The 19915-nt window shown below is 46.3% G+C and overlaps 1 pseudogene across 1 annotated transcript; it reads left to right on the top strand.

The window, feature by feature from the left end:
* The first annotated feature begins 2345 nt into the window (after nucleotides 1-2345).
* Nucleotides 2346-12409, top strand: LOC123118851 (transcription initiation factor IIA subunit 1-like; annotated as a pseudogene). The gene is made up of 11 exons (XR_006458333.1): nucleotides 2346-2623; nucleotides 2729-2917; nucleotides 3013-3180; nucleotides 3271-3325; nucleotides 3443-3501; nucleotides 5318-5443; nucleotides 11176-11307; nucleotides 11386-11440; nucleotides 11541-11731; nucleotides 11835-11918; nucleotides 12128-12409. The product of XR_006458333.1 is annotated as a transcription initiation factor IIA subunit 1-like (transcript).
* Nucleotides 12410-19915: the final 7506 nt, after the last annotated feature.

Raw genomic sequence — 19915 nt, 5'->3', positions numbered from 1 at the left:
CTGCCCAGGCTCAAAGGGATCATAAGATTATTCATGCTAGAAACTTCCATGTGCAGCCACAAGCTATTATGGGCTCTAGCATAGTTGAGTATGTTGCGTGACCTCTTTCAGTGGTAGACTAGCAGATGTAGGGGATGTAGCTTGGTATTGTCTACCTAGAGTAAAGAGTTAATGCTTCTGAAAGACTGTGTCTCGGTCATCCGTTTCTCAAACACCATGCAGTGCGAGGAATCCAAAGGAGGAGATCGAGTCTTGTGGGGAAAAGTGTGCAAACCTCTGCAGAGTGTACAAACTAATCATGGTTAGCCGTGTCCCCGGTTATGGTCGTTTTGAGTATCTAGTTTCTTGGATTATCATATGGATCTCATCACTCTTAATTTAATTGGATTGGGTTTAATGATGATTCTTAATTGGGATTGAGAGGGGGGGTTACCTTCTTAATGTTTAACAGCCACCATGATAGTTAAATAAAATTTGTTCCTTTGTTGTAGGAAAAAATTGGCTTTATGCAAAACTGTAACCATAGAGCTTTCCACCAGCCATATATGCATATAGTGATAGCATTATTTTGTTCATTACTCCCTATGTGTTACATTGCCAGCATATTCCATGTGCTGACCCGTTTCGAGCTGCAACGTTCATGTTGCAGACTTTTCAGACAACGAGTAAGGTGCCTTAGGTCGTGATCTTTCACTCAGTGATGCCGTTGGAGTTGATGGACTCACTTTAACTTCCAAGCCTTCCGCTGTTATCGTATTTAGATGGCCTTAAGCCATATTTGTTGTAATAAGTTCTCTTTTGAGACATTCAATGTAATAAGTGTGTGATTGCTACTCTGTTATAAATCCTTCAAGTACTGTGTGTGTGAGCATTACCGATCCAGGGATGACACTGATGCACAGAGATCAGACTGTTTGAGGTCTGGTCGCTGCATCAATAAAATTCTAGCATAAATAATAAATCTTTATCATGAATAAGGAGAATATTAAATAATAACTTTATTATGGTAAATTATGTTGTTGTTGTTGTGACTTGTGATGAGATATTAATTTCAAGTCATGCAAAATTATGTTGCTGCTAGGAAAAACTGATGCATCATTCCCATGTAGCAAAAATATAAGGGGAGTTAGTTACATTGTAAAGATTGAATTTTTAAATGTTCTACACCATGTTATGTCAATATGATAAATCCTGCCTACCAAACAGAAATTTTAGACAAAGAGAATTGTGGATGGAGGGGTTTTGTGGATGGACGCTGATAACGCCCACACGTGTGGTGGGAGCGGCACCCGCCCACACGCCCTATAACACACAGATCATGTCACCGTATGCATGCATATGAGAATCTTTTTGGTTTTCCAGTTTTAAAAATGTTTTATCTCTTAAATGAAAAATCCGATTAATGATCCGTTTTCAACATTGAATCCGTCGCGATGGGATCTTCGAAACTAGATCTCATATCAATATGTTTCGATGACATTTTTAGGGTTAAAAGTTGCCATATCTATTACACATGAATTGTCATGATGTTTACGTTGAAGTTGCCATGATATGTTTCAGCTATTTTCTTCTAAGTTTAAAAGTAAATTTTGACATATTATAAAACGAAGAATTAAGAAACTAGACTTGCCATGAACCATAAACTAAAATTGCCATGATACATGCACCTAAAAATGCCATGGTTTATAGAAAAAATAATTTTCATGGTTAAAGTACTGGAATTGCCATGGTCACAATACTAAAATTGGCATGCTCTAAAAACTAAAATTTCCATATGACAACTTTAGTGTAAACACTATGTCAACTACAGTGTAAACATCATGGCAACTTTTGGCCAATTTTTTTTCGTCGATACATATCAACATGAGATCTTATTTTGAAAGATCTCGTCGAGACAAATTTAATGGTGAAAACGGACTTTTAATTGGATTTTTTAATTAGAAGATAACACATTTTAAAGCCGAAAACCAAAAAAATTCCCGCTGATGTCATCTGTTTTGACGTGGCAAAATGAATGATAATGAAGACGTTTGGGCCATGTTGTTTCGTGCTCACGTGTGGATGTTAACATTTGCATCGTGGATTCAAAGGGTTTTGAATGGATTGAATAAAAAGAAAGAATTCACCCAATCCTTTAAAATCCCCCCTCCTCAAACCTCTTCAATCCACCCCTACCAAACAAAGCCTTAAAAATTCCCATCCTCTTTCTCTCAAACCGCCAAACACGCTGTTAGAGAAGGGCGAGTCACAACGGACCACGAACGAACATGTGTCCTTTTCCGAAACTCCCCGAGGCGGTGCATTGGCACAGCCAGTGGCGGAGAGGGGCTACAAATACCCCGGCCACGTGACGCCACCGGATGCAAACCTATTTATATTCTCTCCTTAATTCCCCATCCGTCTCGTCCGCCTCCTCCTCCCCGTTTCCCCTCTCTCCGAGCTGCAGCCCGCCTCGCCGTCGTTACCTCCCACGCAAACCCTAACCCTAGGCACCGCCGCCGCCATGGCCAGCGGCAACGTGTCCACCGTCTACATCTCCGTCATCGACGACGTGGTCGCCAAGGTTCGTGAGGACTTCATTACCTACGGCGTTGGCGATGCCGTCCTCAACGAGCTCCAGGCTGTAAGTTCTACCGATTTGTCGAGCCCCTTGTACTAATACCTCTCGAATTGCTGGTTAATTTATGCGATTTGACGGTTGCCTTTCCGATCCGGCTGAAAACACTAGCTCTGGGAAATGAAGATGCTGCACTGTGGCGCAATCTCAGGGAACATCGACCGCAACAGGGCCCCCCCCGCTTCCGCTGGAGGCGCTCCTGGGGCCGGCGCGACTCCACCCGTGCACGACCTCAACGTGCCCTACGAGGCCACGTCCGAGGAGTACGCCACCCCAACCGCCGACATGCTGTTCCCACCGGTGAGGCAAAATCCCTCGATTATCCCTCCAAATTGGCCGCGATCTATGTGGTCGACATGCAGGGCGTTGATAGGGTTGGTTGTATTTGGTTGCAGACGCCGCTGCAGACCCCGATCCAGACACCACTTCCAGGGATTGATACAGGGATGTATAACATACCCACGGGGCCGTCGGACTATGCCCCATCGCCGATCAGTGACATGAGAAACGGGATGGGGATGAATGGGTCTGATCCAAAAACTGGCCGTCCAAGCCCTTACATGGTAAAGTGAATTTGTACCTTTTCTGGTTTGTGTGTGGACGTGATTTTGTTTGTTTTAGTTGAGATTGATGTTTGGAAGTTTTTTTTGCAGCAACCTCCATCGCCCTGGATGAATCAGAGACCACTGGGGGTTGATGTGAACGTTGGTATGTGCCTATGTTATGCCCCTTCTTGTTCTCGGCATGGCCTTCATCTTTGTCTGGTTGGAGCAATATTGATCGAGGAAAGCAATGATGGTTTGGACAATTTTAATTGATGTACAGCTTACGAGGAGAGCCGTGAGGACCCAGACCGGATGATGCAACCTCAGCCACTGACTAAGGTGAAGGATGAGCTTACAGCACTGTTGTAATTTCTTTTCTTCCTTTTCACCAGTTATTAATACCTGTTCTGTTTTCAGAGACATCGGTCCTGTTGATTTTTTCTATTGGGTTACTATTCTATACTGTAGTTAGCTACAAAGCAATGGTCTTTTTTATTCCCAATTGTGGCCTGTGTGAAAAGAAAGAAGGCCAAAACTGCCGATTGTCCGTCCTGATACAGGGGGGACACGTGATACGCGTATCCCGCAGTATCCTATCTTTTTTGAATTAAAAAACGAAATTAAATCAGGCTATGGCCTAGATATGGCGTGGGCATGGTGGGGACTCGGCAGCCAGCCTCCAGCAACCACGCCGCTGCCCAACTCTCCTGCCGATGGCAACCGTGCGGAGGAAGAACATCCCGGCGGAGGAAGATGGCAAGGCGATCGATGAGGGAGAAGCTCCGGGCAGGGAGAAAGATGCGGACTGCAGCGGTCAGCGAGGAAGAAGATTTGGGCAGACTTAGAGACGGTGATGGAAGCTGCCGATGCAAGAAGGTACATGCGGTGGTGCGGTCGTTTCTTCTCCTCTCTGCAGGTGGCTGGAGAAAAGGAGTACGAGAATGGGAAGTAGGAAACGGCTGGAGAGCTACTAGTCTAGGGTTTTCCGGATTTGGGCCTTACATGGGCATCGGAGGCCAGAGAGCTACGTGGGCTCTGAGTGGACTGCTCAAAGTCTTTCATCAATAGAAATGTGACAACATATAACTAAAAAAATCTCTCATCTAAAAATTATCTTTAAATATTTATTGCATGATGTCCATTTTTCTAAGTACTTAATACCCTGACGTATCCCCGAATTGCTGTTTTCAAAAAATGCCGTATCCCGTGTCACCGTAGTTGTATTTCCGTGTCTGTATCTCTATCGGTGCTTCTTAGGTAGCTAGTAACCCACATATCCGGAGTTCTCAGCACATTAATAACTTCCGCCAAAAAAAGGATACATCGGTTGCTAGCTATGTGACAATTGTGTTGGCTCTTTCAGTCTGGAAGGAACAATAGAATTTGTGCTTATTGCTCTGTCTGAATGATATTTAGGAATATTTGACTGAGGATCCTTCCACAATACCAACTATATCTTTTACTAGCTTCTTCACCTACGTCATTTGTACCACAGTATATTTGAAATAATTGCACCATAAGTTTGCACACATAGCACATTACTCTAATGGCACCATGTCTTGTTGATGTCATATTGGTTAAGCAAGAACAGTCTAATAGTCAAGTAGTAAAGCATCTATTTTCTATGTTGCTGCTTTTATTGTCCCTGACTTTTTTGGGTTGTGATAGGCAAATGAAAACAAAGTGGATTTAGCTTGGCATATGGTGAAACGAAGACCCATAGGATTTTTCATAATGCTTTGTATACTGGTGTCAGTCTGCATGTTGTTATTTGGCAGAGCAATTTTGACGGCTCTATTTGTAATGAAATGAAGTTTCACTTGTTTTGTTGCTAGTTATGTGTTCTCAAATGTACCTCCATCATATATGCAACTTCTGAAGCTCAACATTTCTTTAGCAAGAACATTGAAATGATGTACACATGCAAAAATACATATCAACTACATGCAGTTATCACACAAACGTGTGAAACTAGTTATGGATTGATTGCAGCTTTAGACCATGAATTTTATCTTTGCCGAATCATTGTAATCCAAGTTGCGGATTATCAGCTCATGACATAAATGTTGAATCCGTAATAAAATAGTATGATCAGAATCCTGATTTGCACTATATATGCTATATGCATTTATGCGTAGTTCATTTCAATTTGTAGGATTTTCTGATGATGTCTTCTGGAAAACGGAAGAGGGATGAATATCCTGGTCAGCTTCCTTCTGGTTCATTTGTGCCACAACAGGATGGATGTGCAGACCAGGTTGCCGAATTTGTGGGGTCAAAGGTACTGTTCAAAATTCTTTATAATTTTTTTCCACTTTATTACTACGAACGTGTGGGGTGGATAGTTGATGATAGAGGGACTGTTTTATTTGTGTTACTATAATATTAGAGTGTTTGTATGGAAGGTGGTTTAGAAACAACATTATCAGAAAACCACAATATTATAACATGCAGGCATGGAATGCCACGGTATAGAGACACTACAGTAATTTACACTATTGGAAAAACCAATGGGTGTTTGGCAATTGTTGTATTAAGTAGAGTGTTACGTTTTGTTTTATATTATGTTAACAACTAACCGTTGAAAGGAATTCAAATAATTTCATGTCATAACGTGCACAATTTGGCTTAGCTTGTGTGTTAACACTGGTATATTAAAAGAACACTAGTATCACAATTAATGGTTACATATCTTAATCAAAGTATCTTGTTTGTAATCAGCATCGAATCTGTGTAACCAACCGAGGTAAGAGACCCACACAACTCACTCTGTCTATTCAATGCATATACGCATACAAGGCCATGGAACCAATTTTGACCCTGTGCATAGACTGGCTGTGACTGCAAAGAAAGAAATCGACATATCTCGTAACCATGGTACATGCTATAGTTAGGAAAGAAATGAATTAATTAGTACCATGAAACATCACGAGAGTGCATGGTTAACCATGCCTTATGACCTAAGCCCAGAAGAGACACAATGGGCGTGAGAGGCCAACATGATGCAAAGCATTTTTGCAGTTTTTTGTGAATAACATGGTTTTGTGAAAAAACTTTTATTCCCTCCATCCAGATATATAGGGCCTAATTCATTTTTCAATGTTGCCTTTGGCCATCGATATAAGATTAGTAATATATGAGATGTATGATATAAAAATTATATCATTAGAAACTTCTTTCACATACGAATATAACAGTATGTTGTGTGTAACATGCATGTCATATAACATTACTCTAACCCATAGTCAAAGGCAACCTCGAAAACCGGGCCCTATATATTTGGATGGAGGGAGTATATTAAATGCTTTGAGGTGTTTGGATGAAAGAAATACTGTAGTTGAAGATACCCAGGTTTCTCTCGTACCGTAGTATTTTTGTGGTATCTGAAAAAGAGGCCCGGGCCTCTTTTCTCTAAACCAAACCGAGAATAATCGCGGGGCAGAGCGCTCAGCCTGTTGACGTTGCCTTCTATGTCCAGATCAGAAGATCTCAGATGTGATTGCCGTCTCCTCTGTCTGTCAATCTATCTGTTAAATGAAGTGTAATCCATCTCCTGTTATTAGGCGTTTCATTTTATCTGTTTTTCTACGGACACCGCTGTCGGTTGGGATGACAGCACACGCTATTATCCAACGACCTTACACTTTTATCAGGTTGCGGGCTGCTGATTACGGGAGTAGCACATGACTCAAACGAAGCTTGCCCATGGAGTAGATCGATTGATCGTTGGAGCACACTCATGCGCATCAGGCTAAAGGCTAGCTAGCGGAGTGATTCTATGTGTCCATAGGTGCACCTACATGCACAAATGATTTTGCCCCGGCTAGGAGAGAACTTGAAGTGCATGGCATAGCTGCATGCATGGGGCAGCCGTTTCTACACGCAGATCAGTTCCTTCAGTGTAGCTGAGTTAGATGCAGCAAGTCAAAGCTAAGGCCTAAGGTATTCATTGCACACACATTGGAAACCTTAGGTTTCGAATTACTATGGCATCGGTGGTTATGCCAAAACTGAGAAAAACAACGGTTTTTATCGTAGTATTCATTGCCCACACATTGGAAAACTTAGGCTTCGAATTACTATGGCTTTGAAAAAACTGTGTTACCAAACTAGGCTATGTTTTTGATAGCAAAGTATTGAAAAACTACAACGTATAGAAACACTAGGCTATGTTTTGATAGTAAAGTATTGAAAAAAACAAAGTACAGAAAAACTACAGTAATTTAGCCTGTAGGTACAAAATATCACGGTTTTGACATAACAGGGTATTTTGGATTATTGTGAATACTGTGGGCCTTTTTGTAAGAGCGCGTATGGAAAAACGTAAAATTAGCTAACAGCTGTTTGAAGCAGTTGCAAACGTGCGTGTTGCTAGCTAGCTAGGCATTGTAAACTGCTAAACGGCCATGCACAAAGCACCGGCATGAACAAACTAGTACAACCATGCACTTAGGGGGTGTTTGGTTGCCTGGGTGGCTCTAACCTGCATTGCATGGGGGATCCTGGGTGAGCCTAGCCTGGTTGAGCTTGGTGCAAAAGATGAGTTCAGATGTGTGTTTGGTGGGTTGTATGATATGGGTGCACGAGAGATGCAATATACAAGAGATGTTGTTTGGTATGCAGCATTTGAGCTTAACTGTGTGAAACTTCTTTTCCAATAAAAGATGCGTTTAATGAGATGAAATTAAGCAATCAGACTGCATGCAATATTAGATCTACGAATCACTGTGGTAATAATCAAAACATTTCATAGTGCTCTTGATTTACATGAAGTTCGTGCTGTCAGCTCTCCTAGGGAACTCACATATCCTACAGAATCCAAAGTAGTATGCTAATCCATCTAACGAAACATCCAACAAAGGACGAGATGATTTGAGAACATCTCGGGACAACAAATCAGAAACAGAAAACAGTAGAAATTTCTTTAAAGAAAAAAAGCAGAAACCTACAAATCAAGGCTATGGGATGAGCTTACAGCAAAATTAAAGATGGACAAGTACATGCATCCGCTGATAGATGAATCTGCGGCTAAATCTACTAGAAAATCCTTCAAACTACGGACGAAATCCACATGCATCACCGCAAAAGTGCCTACAACTTGATCTACTCACAGACCACGACTACTACGACGGGTGGAGTGGTGAGCTACAGCGAGCTTGTCCGCAGGGCTAGGTGCGCTCTGCTATGGCGGAGTTCGACGGCGTTGGGGCGGTGGTGGAACCCGACGAGTCTAGGTGGGGAGGCGAGCCGCCGGCGTGGGCGGAGCGTGGGCGACGGAGATCAGACCAGTAGCCGGCGAGGGAGCTCCGACCAGCTGCGCACGCGGGGCCTCAGACGGGGACGGCGACGGCTGCGACGGCGATGGGTTGGTGTTCTTGATCTGATGCGCGCTGAGAGAGAGAGGGGGGAAAGGGAAATATGGGAGGTTGCGGTCGAGGCGCGGATGCAGTCGCGGGCCTGGCTCCCGCGTACGCCCGATTCCTGCGTTCCCCTCAGCCTGGCTGAGAGGCCTCCTTTTGCATCGATCGGGCCAGGCTGAGAGGGCCGCGCAGGGAACCAATCACACTGGAATTTGCATGGCGGGTGCGAGCCAGGTGCGAGCCAGTTATCCAAACACGCCCTTACTAAACGGCTAAACTGGATGTGCCATGCACATGCTCGGTGTTACACTCTCCAAAGGGGAGGATGCAGTCGAACTACCACAACATGCCAGCGCGAGGAGCTAGGACCTGATGGCAAAGCTGGTGGTGAAGCTGTCTGTCGATGGGAGCGGGAATGGCTTGGCCTTTTTCCGCGTCACCGTCCAGGGGCATGAGGAGCTGCGCGTGACTAGAACCGCATGACCAAGCTCGACACCCTGCATTGGATCTGACAGCCGCATGCGCTTGCTCTTGGGACGTAAGCAACGACTATCTCGTACGTGGAAGGGCGGCAATGATAAATTCGTGCGACTGAATAGGATTGTGTTCTTGCTGCTTGATTTTTGGTGAGCAAGGTGGTTCCATTTGTCTCGGCTGGCACTGAGGCATCACTCGACGCTGCATTGGATCTGACAGCCGCATGCGCTTGCTCTTGGGACGTAAGCAACCTGACTATCTCGCACGTGGAAGGGCGGCAATGATAAATTCGCCGGACCGAATAGGGTTGTATTCTTGCTGCTTGATTTTTGGTGAGCAAGGTGTTTCCATTCGTCTCGGCTGGCACGGAGGCCTCATATGGCGCCCCTGGTGGAGTTGCACCATGGGGTGCTGGGCCTACCGTGTAGTCCTACAAATAGCTGCGCTGGGCCGCCACTACACCATGGACAGAGCTGAGCGAATGGACATGCATGAGGGGGAATGGCACGGAGGCAGGAGGAGGGAGGATAAAGGACAATGGGCTCATCTTTGTTCTCTCAGCTGCTCTCTTAGTTTCTCCATGGCCGCCAACAGTGACATCTCTAGAGACGAGAGGTCGGTGGTGTCAGCATGGGACGAAGGCTGAGTTGTTGCGAGTAGCTAGCAAAAAAAATAACGTGTGACAGGCTCGTTTTTTTGCTTGTTGGGATTCTTTATTTTAAAAAGAGGAAATACCCTGATTTTTGGAAATACTCTAGTATTAGTACCTAGGTTTTTGGGGGTAGCCAAACATGTTTCAGTAATTAAGACTATGATACTTAGATAAATATATAGTATTCTCAGTATACTTGGAAACTACTTTGTTATCAAGCAGGGCCTAAAAGTATTTAATACTACAGCTTTTTATAAAAAACATAGTATTTCAGAAATACTTTGTATCCAAACGGGGCCTTAGTTAATTGAGAACTGGTATTATTATGATTATGGACTAGGTTCATAGAGTTTGTTACCTATGGGCCTGTTTCAGTTGGGAACATTCTTTTATGCGAGCTTTAGTATTTACTTCAATTTATACCAAATACCTAAGCTCACAAAACCCCCAATCCAATGCTATATCGATGACAACAGTTTCATTTTCCTCAACTTGGTACTACCTCTGTCTATTAACTAATTTGATTTGAATAGTCTAGATTTATGTCATCTAGTTGCCACCTGAATAATATAGCAATACCTCATAAGTTGGCTGTTTAATAATTTTTGTTATGTGCTAGTTCATCATCTGTAAACCTAATATTTTTTGGTCCTAGATTAAGTTCCCAATCACTTCACATATCGATATGCTTAACTAATTTTATTTGAATAGTCTAGATTTATATGTCATCTAGTTGCCACCTGAATAATAATATAGCAATACCTCATAAGTTGGCTGTTTAATAATTTTTGTTATGTGCTAGTTCATCATCTGAAGGGGAGCCTTGGCGCAGTGGTAAAGCTGCTGCCTTGTGACCATGAGGTCATGGGTTCAAGTCCTGGAAACAGCCTCTTACAGAAATGTAGGGAAAGGCTGCGTACTATAGACCCAAAGTGGTCGGACCCTTCCCTGGACCCTGCGCAAGCGGGAGCTACATGCACCAGGTTGCTAGTTCATCATCTGTAAAGTGTAAACCTAATATATTTTGGTCCTAGATTAAGTTCCCAATCACTTCACATATTGATATGCTCAGTGTATTTTACTGGGATGTTGCACGAATGTTTTTCTTGAAGTGCCTGCTAAATTATGAAAATGACATGATGAACTTAATTTTAAAGAGAATTGCAACTAATCTGGTTGATATATGTCATGTATTGTAACCACTGAAGGATCAAAGGATAGTATCTAAGCTGGCAATTTTTGGCATGCAGGCCCACACTTCATCCATCTTTACGCTAATATATTAGTACATCACCGCACACTGTATTTACTATTTTAGCACAGAAGTTCAAATTTGGATTTCAGATTTCTCTACTTTTTCTAAATGTCTTGGAGCTTCCTGCAAAAGCTCCCTATTGCTTAGTGCTAATACTGGACGCTGACGTATTGTCAATGCTAACACATCAATGAACTTAGTGCTAATACTGAGTTTCTATTTGTGTTCGTTTTTGGAAGTTCATCCTCCTTTTTTGGGTCTTTATTTAGGATAACGCACAACAGGTGTGGAATTCCATCATGAACAAGCAAGAATCAGTAACAAAGACATTTTCTATCGAAGAAAGCACAATACCACCAGTTCTTCCTCAACGGGATGGGATACAAGATGATTATAACGATGTATGTAACTCTAGACCTCGACCAGTCTATCTTGCATCTTCAGATTCTTTGACTAAACGTGATTCTTTTATGTTTCAGCAGTTTTTCTTCCCAGGAGTTCCAACCGAAGACTACAATACCCCTGGGGAATCTTGTAAGTTTCTCATGAATTGTGGACACAGGTCTGGACCTTTAACACATAATTTTTTTTATGTGTGGAGTGTTCTTATCATAGTCATATTTTGATGTGTTAGCGGAATATCGAACTCCCACACCTGCTGTTGCAACACCAAAGCCAAGAAACGATACGGCGGGTGGTGATGATGATGATGATGATGAACCTCCTCTTAATGAAGATGATGATGACGATGACGAGATAGATGACTTACAGGATGGCGATGAGGAACCTAACACGCAGCACCTTGTCCTTGCACAATTCGACAAAGTAATACTGCTTCCTTTTTAATTTAGATAATGTTGGCTCAACAGTATCTGCTTTACCTCTAGTTTCAGGCCCTTATGTCTTGTATCTTTTGCTGGTTTACTAGGTAACAAGGACAAAGAATCGCTGGAAGTGCACTTTGAAGGATGGAATCATGCATTTGAATGGCAGAGATGTTCTATTCAACAAGGTGGGTATCATAATGTTTTGGTCAAACTTGTGAATGTATGATTTCCTGTTTTTTGGATCTGTCGTGATACAAACATGATTGAGCAATTGAACTGTTGTTTCTTGCTACTTGGTCACACACCTGGACTTTGTAAGCAATAAGTTATAATTCTTCAGTGCTCTTCACTTGATGCAATGCTCTTCTTGCTGACTCTGCGTTACTCTTTGCAGGCTTCAGGAGAGTTTGATTTTTGAATTTCATGGTAAAGATGATATTTTAGGTGCCTGCTGTATCTACTTGTCTTTAACATAAGGAAGGGAAGGTGACAAAAGGCTGGTGCTGTGGCGAGTTTGGCACTATGATCATGTGTCTTGTTTTCCTGTTGAGGCTTGCTTCACCCAGTTGGTTTGTTTACCATAACTCTTGTCACTGTAAAAATGGTATAGTTGGGACGGTTGTGGATATTTTCTTGAGATGCTCACTTAAAGCTGGTGGAACGATCTTATCTCGTACTCCCTCCAGTCGGAATTACTTGTCCAAGAAATGAATGTATCGAGATGTATTTTACTTGTAGATGCATCATTTTTATTCATTTTTATGACAAGTAATTCCGAACGGAGGGAGTATAAATCATCCTTTTCTCGTCCTATTATAGGTGATATTAGGAACTAAGAGCCTGTTCAGCAGCTCTCCGGCTCTGCAGCTCCGCTCCTGGTGCGGCCGGAGCGCAGTGGCCCGCAGCGTATTTTCTGGGAGTCACCAAAGTGGCGCGCTCGTTGATTTAGTACAACTCGCATGGCTTGAGTCGAATTAAGCTTTAGTCTTTCTGAGTGGTGTCAGGTCACGTGAATCTCTCAATGAGTCTAAGTGCCTTTTGCGGGCGAGATCTAAACCGCCTTGTCTCACCCCCGCGTCGCCTCACCCGGGCGTCACGGGGGAACCCCCTCCGGCGCCGCCGCCTGACCCACCTCCTCCTCACCCGCACCTCGCCGCCGCCTGAGGAGCCCGCCGGCGAAGCCCGGTCAGGCTCCAGGGAGGGTGGCGGCGGGGCATCTCTCTGGACGGCGCTAGGGCGGATCTGGCGTGAGGTCTCGTCGGCTCTGGAGAGCGCGCGGGCGCGGCTCCGGCGCCGGCTGGCGCGGATCCGGTGGCCCGGGGTTAGGGGCGGCGCGGCCTTGAGCTCGCGGAGGCCTGAGGGGCGCGGGCGCGCGGCGAGGCGCGCGTCGGGCGCGGGCAGGTGGGGCGCTGCGGCTCGGGCGTGGGCCGGGCGGTGGGGGCGAGGAGCGGGCGGCGATTTGGCCGCGAGGGGCGCGGCGGTCGCGTGGGTCGGCGCAGATCGGAAGTGGCAAGGAGACCTCCGGTGGCGTTGGCGCCGTCCTGGCGTCACGAGGCTACCTGGGATGGAGCCGCCTTGGATCTGCTGGGGTGCACGTCGCGGGCGTGCAGAGGGCCCGGGCGGCAGCAGCGCAAGGGGACCGTGCAGAGGCATGGCGGCGGCGCGGGGTGGCCCAGCTGGCGCGGATCTGCCGTGTGTGGGTCGTGCCGAGGCGACAGGGAGGCTGCGGCAGGGAAGCTCGGCAGGCAGGCGTGAGGGGCTGCGGCTCAGGCGAGGACGGGCAAGGAGGCTCGGCGGATGTGCGCAGGAGGTCTGCGCAGCACGGATCTGCGGCCGGGTGGCCACCTGCTCCGGCGTGGTGGAGGCCCGTCATGGTGTTGCTGCTCTGGCGGGGCGCGTGGTGGAGGGGCTCGGGCTGCCTGTTTGGCGCTCGGGCGGCGGCTTCGGCTGAGAGGATGATTGGTGGGCTTGTCGGTGCTGGTGCGGGATGATGTGCAACCGAGGTGGTGTGGGAGCTCGGGTGAAGACCCTGTCACGGCCCTATGCCGTGACCAGCGATGGCGGCGGCTGTGGCCGTCGTGACCTTCCTGGAGGCATCGCTGATTTGCTGCCGCACTCCTCTCGCGCGGATTCGGCCATCTCGGCCTCTTGAGGGGAAACCCTAGATCTTATGATCGGACGATGACGACACCTTGGTGTCTTTTTCCCTCTTGGGGGCTTCGTCCTGGAGCTCGGCATCGGCAAGCGGGTCCGGTGGTTGGTGGTGTCCAGGCTTCTGCGACAACGATGATGGTGGGAGCGATGTCGGCGACGCGACAATGGTTGCGGTAGTCGGCTCTTCTTCGGCGTGTCCACGGTATTGCCTCGGTTTGCTTGTTGCTACGGAGTCGAAGCTGCGGTGGCGAGGCCCTGTGGTATACGATGACTGGCTGCAGGTTGCCCGTTCGGCGATCTCCCGTGGCGCCAGCCGTGCCTGGTTTTGTCCTACTGAGTTCTTCGTCAGAGTTGGAGTTGCGCTGTCTGGCCGCAGGAGGCTGAGGTTTTGGCATCGATCTTCATGCAGCTTCACGTGTCCGCTACAATGTGGGTTGAGTCGACGATCGCCTACGGCGAAGTCGGAGTCGTTTGCTCAAAGTGTAGGGATGGCGATGACGCCTCTAGGGGAGGAGTGATGACGATGACGCCTGCGTGCGGTCTCGTCGAGGCCCTCTTTGGAGTGGTGTGCGGGGGCTTTCTATGTGTGCCGCTCAGCGGTTGCGAGGGTTTTAGCCCGGTTCTCCATAATTAACTGGGCAATCTGGTTTTCGCTCGGTTTTCCCTAATTAACCGAGCAACTCTCTTCTGCTTAATTAATCGATGAGGCAAAATTTTTGCCTCCGTTTCGAAAAAAAAAAGTGCCCTTTGCAGTCTGGTTGTACTAACTGGTAGCAAGGCCTCCTGGATCGACCATCCCTCTCCCCTCGTCTCTCTGCCTCTCAATTCTTCGCCACCGTTGCCGCCCCCTGCTACAGACACCGATGTCACCACCTCAAGCCAGGATCCCTTGCTGCTGTCCCTGATGCAAAACAGCCCAGCCGTTGCAAGCCGCCAGGATCCCTTGCTGCTGCCCCTGATGCAAAACAGCCCCGCCGTTGCAAGCCGGAGTTTGCTGGTCACCGCTGCTGCAAGGCCAGGAAGGGGCGACGACCAATGTTTCAAAGGAACGCCACCGATGATGCATGCTGCAGGTCGGAGCACAAACTACTGCTGCGATGTCGAGTTGCGCGACACGCCGACGACGCATCAAGGTGGCGCCGCCAGGGTCCTACAAGGCAGCCAACTGATGTTCAATCGTTGTTGTGCAGGCCCGCGAGACATGTGGTGCTGCCATGGATCTTCGCCCGGCCGCGGCCGTGTTGCTGCGTTGGCTCTTCGGCCATTGTCGTGTTGCAAGCTACAAGGCTAGCGACCACCGTTGCAGATATCGCCAAGGAGTACGACCCACCTGATCCCACTACGTTTACTGGGAGTAACTGAACACCCCATCAAAACATGCATAAATTATATGGGCTCAAGTGGGATCCCACCTAGCAAATGGAGGATTGAAACATAATACTCCAGTACGCACTAGTTTAGCATCCATCTGCGAGTCCACATTACAGTGTCACCCTTACACTGTAGGAAGCGAAGTCCAAGGTTCTCTGTAATTTTGCTTCTTTCGTTTTAGTTAGCACTGCACGAGCCCACGATAGTGTGTGTGCGCTGCAAGTCAGCATCGACAACCGTAGTGCAGGCATATGCAGTCCGGCCGTGACTCTCTTTCCATTGCTGTCGAAAATAGAAGTAGAGAAGAAAATGTTGCAGCATGTTTAGAGCTGCCAGAAACACACGACTCCTCTGTTCTTCATGTGTGTGAGAGTTGAGGCCTGGCATTGCCCAGCACTTGGGACCTGCAGTCGCCTTCCACGGCCAGGCGATCGACCATGAAGCACCACATGACGTTCCTTTTGGCGGCCATAACCAATCAGCATACCTGCCTGCAGCCCGACATCCGCCAGATCTTGCTTCCATGGCCAAGAAGCTGCCCACTAATCCTTGTGGCGTGGTGCCAGGAAGAATAAACAGGGGGTGCAGCGGCGGCGACGGCCATCAATCGGCGGCATCGGTGGGAGGTGGCACCGCGCTCTACTGTGCAGTTGGCTAGTTTAATAGGGCAAGATGGGATCCCAACGGGCCAAGTGGGATAGCCCGATTAATTTTTATCCTATCCAATGAGATTCCATTAAAGCAAATTAAGTGGGATGGACTAGTTAGTCCCACTTAAATCCACTTCCATCTGCAGCCTGAGTCGTACTTGGTACTTCAATGTTTTGCTAAGAGCTGGCCGGTCGGGCGCGGCTACTCCCTGGAATCACATTGATGCTGTGTTGCAGCTTGCTTGGTCGTGGCGAGCTCGCTCGCGTTTTGCTACAAGTTGCTCGGGCACGACTACTCGACGGAGTCATGTGGTTCGCTTGAGCGACGAAGTAGCAGCGGCTAGACGCGGCGGCACCGGTAGTGCTTTCGAGGAGAGCGCTGGTTGTTCTATGATCTGCACCACCAACGCGCTCGTGCATCCATGTGTTACGACAACATGGGAGAACGAAGCAACAGCATCACTGCTTGGTGCGTTGACCAAATCGGATGGCTATAGTGTGTCTTGTTCAGAACAATTGGACGCCCGCCCACCTGACTGATTTCCCGTGGATATCAGTCGGTTGACGCATAGCAGGCGTCTATCCTAATATTTCATAGTATTCATACTCCTCCATCTCGAATTAAGTGACGCGAGTGACCTTTATGCAAAAAAAAAAAACCTTGAGGTTTTTCCTAATCAACCCACATTCCACCTTCATTTCTCTCGGCTCACTCTCTGCTCCGGTCGGCAGTCTGCTCTCTCTTCTTCGGCTGGCCATTGCTGCGCTCCTCTCGCCTCGTTGCAGCCCCTCCACCTTCATGCGCCTCGATGCCGCCCCCTCCACCTTCCCACGACCAAGAGGTAGCAGTTAACTTTATCTGTTAATAGTTTTTTATAGTTGAAAATTCAGTTAACTGTTAACTGAAAATTTTCTCTGTTAACAGTTAACTGAAAACAATACTGAAAATTTAGCTAATAGTTAACTGAAAATTCAGAAAACTGGCTGAATAATTTCTGAAGATTTGAGTAACTTTAAACTGAAAATTGATTTGACGTAACTGTTAACTGAAAATTCAGAGCAAAGTTTAGTTAACTTACTCTTATTTCTTTAACATTGTCTAAATTCAGTTACGCTACTCATCACTGAAAACTGATTTGAGCATGTCAACATTTGATGATTAATTTGATCCATGTTACAGGATAAAAACTCATGATTAATTGAAAAATGAAAACACTGAAGGCATCTAATCCTCTACCATACACAATTTAATGTAAATACCCGTGCCAAGTTTAAAGTGAATTTAACAGTACTGTCTTGATGCATGTTGGAACCTTAAGTTAACTTTACTGTTCAACTTTAAGTTAAGCGAATTTACTATCATTTTAACACTGGATATGATAGGTTTACTTCATGTTTCCATGCTTCCATGTTAAAATGCCGCTGCGGGTTAAAATGTCGTTAAATTCAGTCAAAATGTTGCTGCTAGGTTTGTTGCGGTGGAGTAGTCTACATCCAAGCAGAGTTGTTTCTGTCATTGTACTCCACTTTCTGACATTGGAGTACAAAGTTCTTATAAAATTCAGTTTGAATTCAATTTCTCAGTTTAAATTCATCTTGCATTGAGTTAAAATGTGAAAACCAGCAAGCTACATGGAGTATCGTAAAATCTGCATATTCAGTGAGCATTGTAAAATCACTTAACATTGTAAAACTAACAAGCTACATGAATAATTCTGACAGCAAGATGTACAACAAGTTTTTGACAACATGTGAATAATTGTTGAACAAATGAACAGTGGAAGTCTTCTGATTGCTGTAGATTGCACCAACATGGATGTTATTGTAACTTGTTGTAAATTCTGGAGTACTCTTCTGATTACTGTAAGTTTGGCATGAATAATTTGTTGGGAAATGTAGTAGAAAAAAAATTCGCCCTACAATCAACCAGGAACACTATGAAGATGAAATAACGGCTTAGATCGGATAGTTACCAACTCCGAGTTGTAGAGGAAGGAGAAGAGTCGGTGTAGATCATACTTGAACTCCCTCGAACCATTCACGAACGATCCCCTGAATGGGAGACCTAAATCACGACCTCTTCACAGATTGCAAGTGTACGGTCTTCAAGATCCGGTAGCGCTTCGCTATCCAGAGCTAATCGTCGCCGGAGAATTAGAAGGAGTAGATTAGAACCATACTGGGCTTCTAATTATGAGGATTAGAGAGGATCTAGATCTAGCTCTAACTGGATATAGAACTAGAACTATAGAACTAGAGAAGGCTACAGAACTGGTATCTACAAGGGCCTCAAGTATATATAGGTCGGAGGGAGAGTAGGGGGCGCCACACAAGGGGATAAGATTTCACTCCCCCTTGCGCCGGCCTAGGAGAGGGATCCCCCCTCCAATTCGTCCTCCCAGAGGGAAGGGGACGCCACCTCCTATTGGGCCCATGTGGCCAAATATCCTTTCCACCACTTGGCCTTTTACAACCTGTTGATATTTGATTAAATATAAAAGCCTCCTAGCTATTATTAGAGCCTTTTATTATTAACTTAACATCTCCGAAAATATTTTCACCTATATATTCCATTATTTATCGATATACCCGGTAAACCGCGAAACCCTTCACCCAAAACGCTTACAGTTCCTCTCGAAACTATTTCGAATATTAATGAAACTATTTTATAAATATTTTCTCATTACTCATGTCCTACTAACACTCGGCAGATCATGATTACCTTAAGCTTGTGAACCTGTAGCTTCGATAAAACATAGACATGAATAAAAACACTGGGACACAATCTTCTCCCCGTCTGAACAGCTATTTCCCTTTCCCAGAGAGAAAGAGGCGACCTCGTCTGCCGCCTCGTGCGGACGCTCCTCCGGTGCCAGATCCCGGCGGCTCCCCTCCCCCGACGGCCTTCATGGTCGTCGGTGTGGACGGGGGTCGCCAGATCTTGCGCGTGGACCATGTATAGCTGTAGGTATAGGTTTTGTGTTGCCGATGGTTATGGCGGCGACATCGAATAAGACTCCAGATCTTTCCTTGACGAGGTAGTTCGCATGGTCAATGGCGGATCTAGGTGTCACTGTTTCGCCGCTTGATTGGCATGGCGGCGGTGGCGACCACGTGTTGGCGGTTGTGTGCCCCAGACCTGCCTCCGCCTGAGTGGTGCTGCCTCCGGCATCATCCTTTGGTCTGGGCGCTTGTATCGGAGATGTGTGGCCGGCGTTGTTCGACATGATGGCGGACACGGCGGTGTGCGCGAGAAGATGCGATCTCGTGTAGGGTTTGTGGCTTGTGGCGGCGGATCCGGCGACTCTCCTTCGACTCCGTTGGACGAAGGAACCGTTCTGGGGCTGAGGTGCATGGGGATAGACCCCGGTCGAAGCTCCACAACGACAATGGCCTTGCCTGTTATGGCGGGCTTCTTCTTCAACTCGGAAAGCCGATTAGGCGATGGTGCGTCCTCAGCTCATTTGATGGTGGCTACCTGCATCTCTCTCCGTAGCGGCGGCGGCGGTGGAACGATTCAGGTATTTGGCTTCGTGTGTTCAGGAACTTCCAGGGACTTGACTGTATTCTTGTTTCTTTTGTGGGAGTCTTCTTCGCACATAGGCTGGGACTTCTGTCCTCTCTCGTGTTATATGTATATTTCTACGTGTGGGTCTTGTACTCCTGTATTTGTTGCTAATGAAGCACGTAGTAATTTCTCAAAAAAAACACTTTTTTTTCAATGACCGATAGCGGAACCGTGGACATACATATCGATCCCTATGAGTACATGAATGACATTCGAGCAAACCTTTGGTTATCATGTACTATTCCTTTTGCTTCCGATACTTCACAAAACCCGAGGTGAAATATATCGACATCCTCTTGAGTCATACACATGCTCACTATATCGGTCTCCTTGTTATTGGTTTTTGTTCTTCTTTCTCGTTGACATGTTTTGGCGTCTCTGTGACCTAGTCACCTATGTCTTCCTAGACGATGATGGATGCCGTCACACCGAGAGAGCC

This window comes from Triticum aestivum, chromosome 1B (genome assembly GCF_018294505.1).
Source record: "Triticum aestivum cultivar Chinese Spring chromosome 1B, IWGSC CS RefSeq v2.1, whole genome shotgun sequence".
Lineage (NCBI taxonomy): Eukaryota > Viridiplantae > Streptophyta > Magnoliopsida > Poales > Poaceae > Triticum > Triticum aestivum.
Note: the sequence above shows the minus strand (reverse complement) of the source record. Positions and strands in the feature narration are given on the sequence as shown.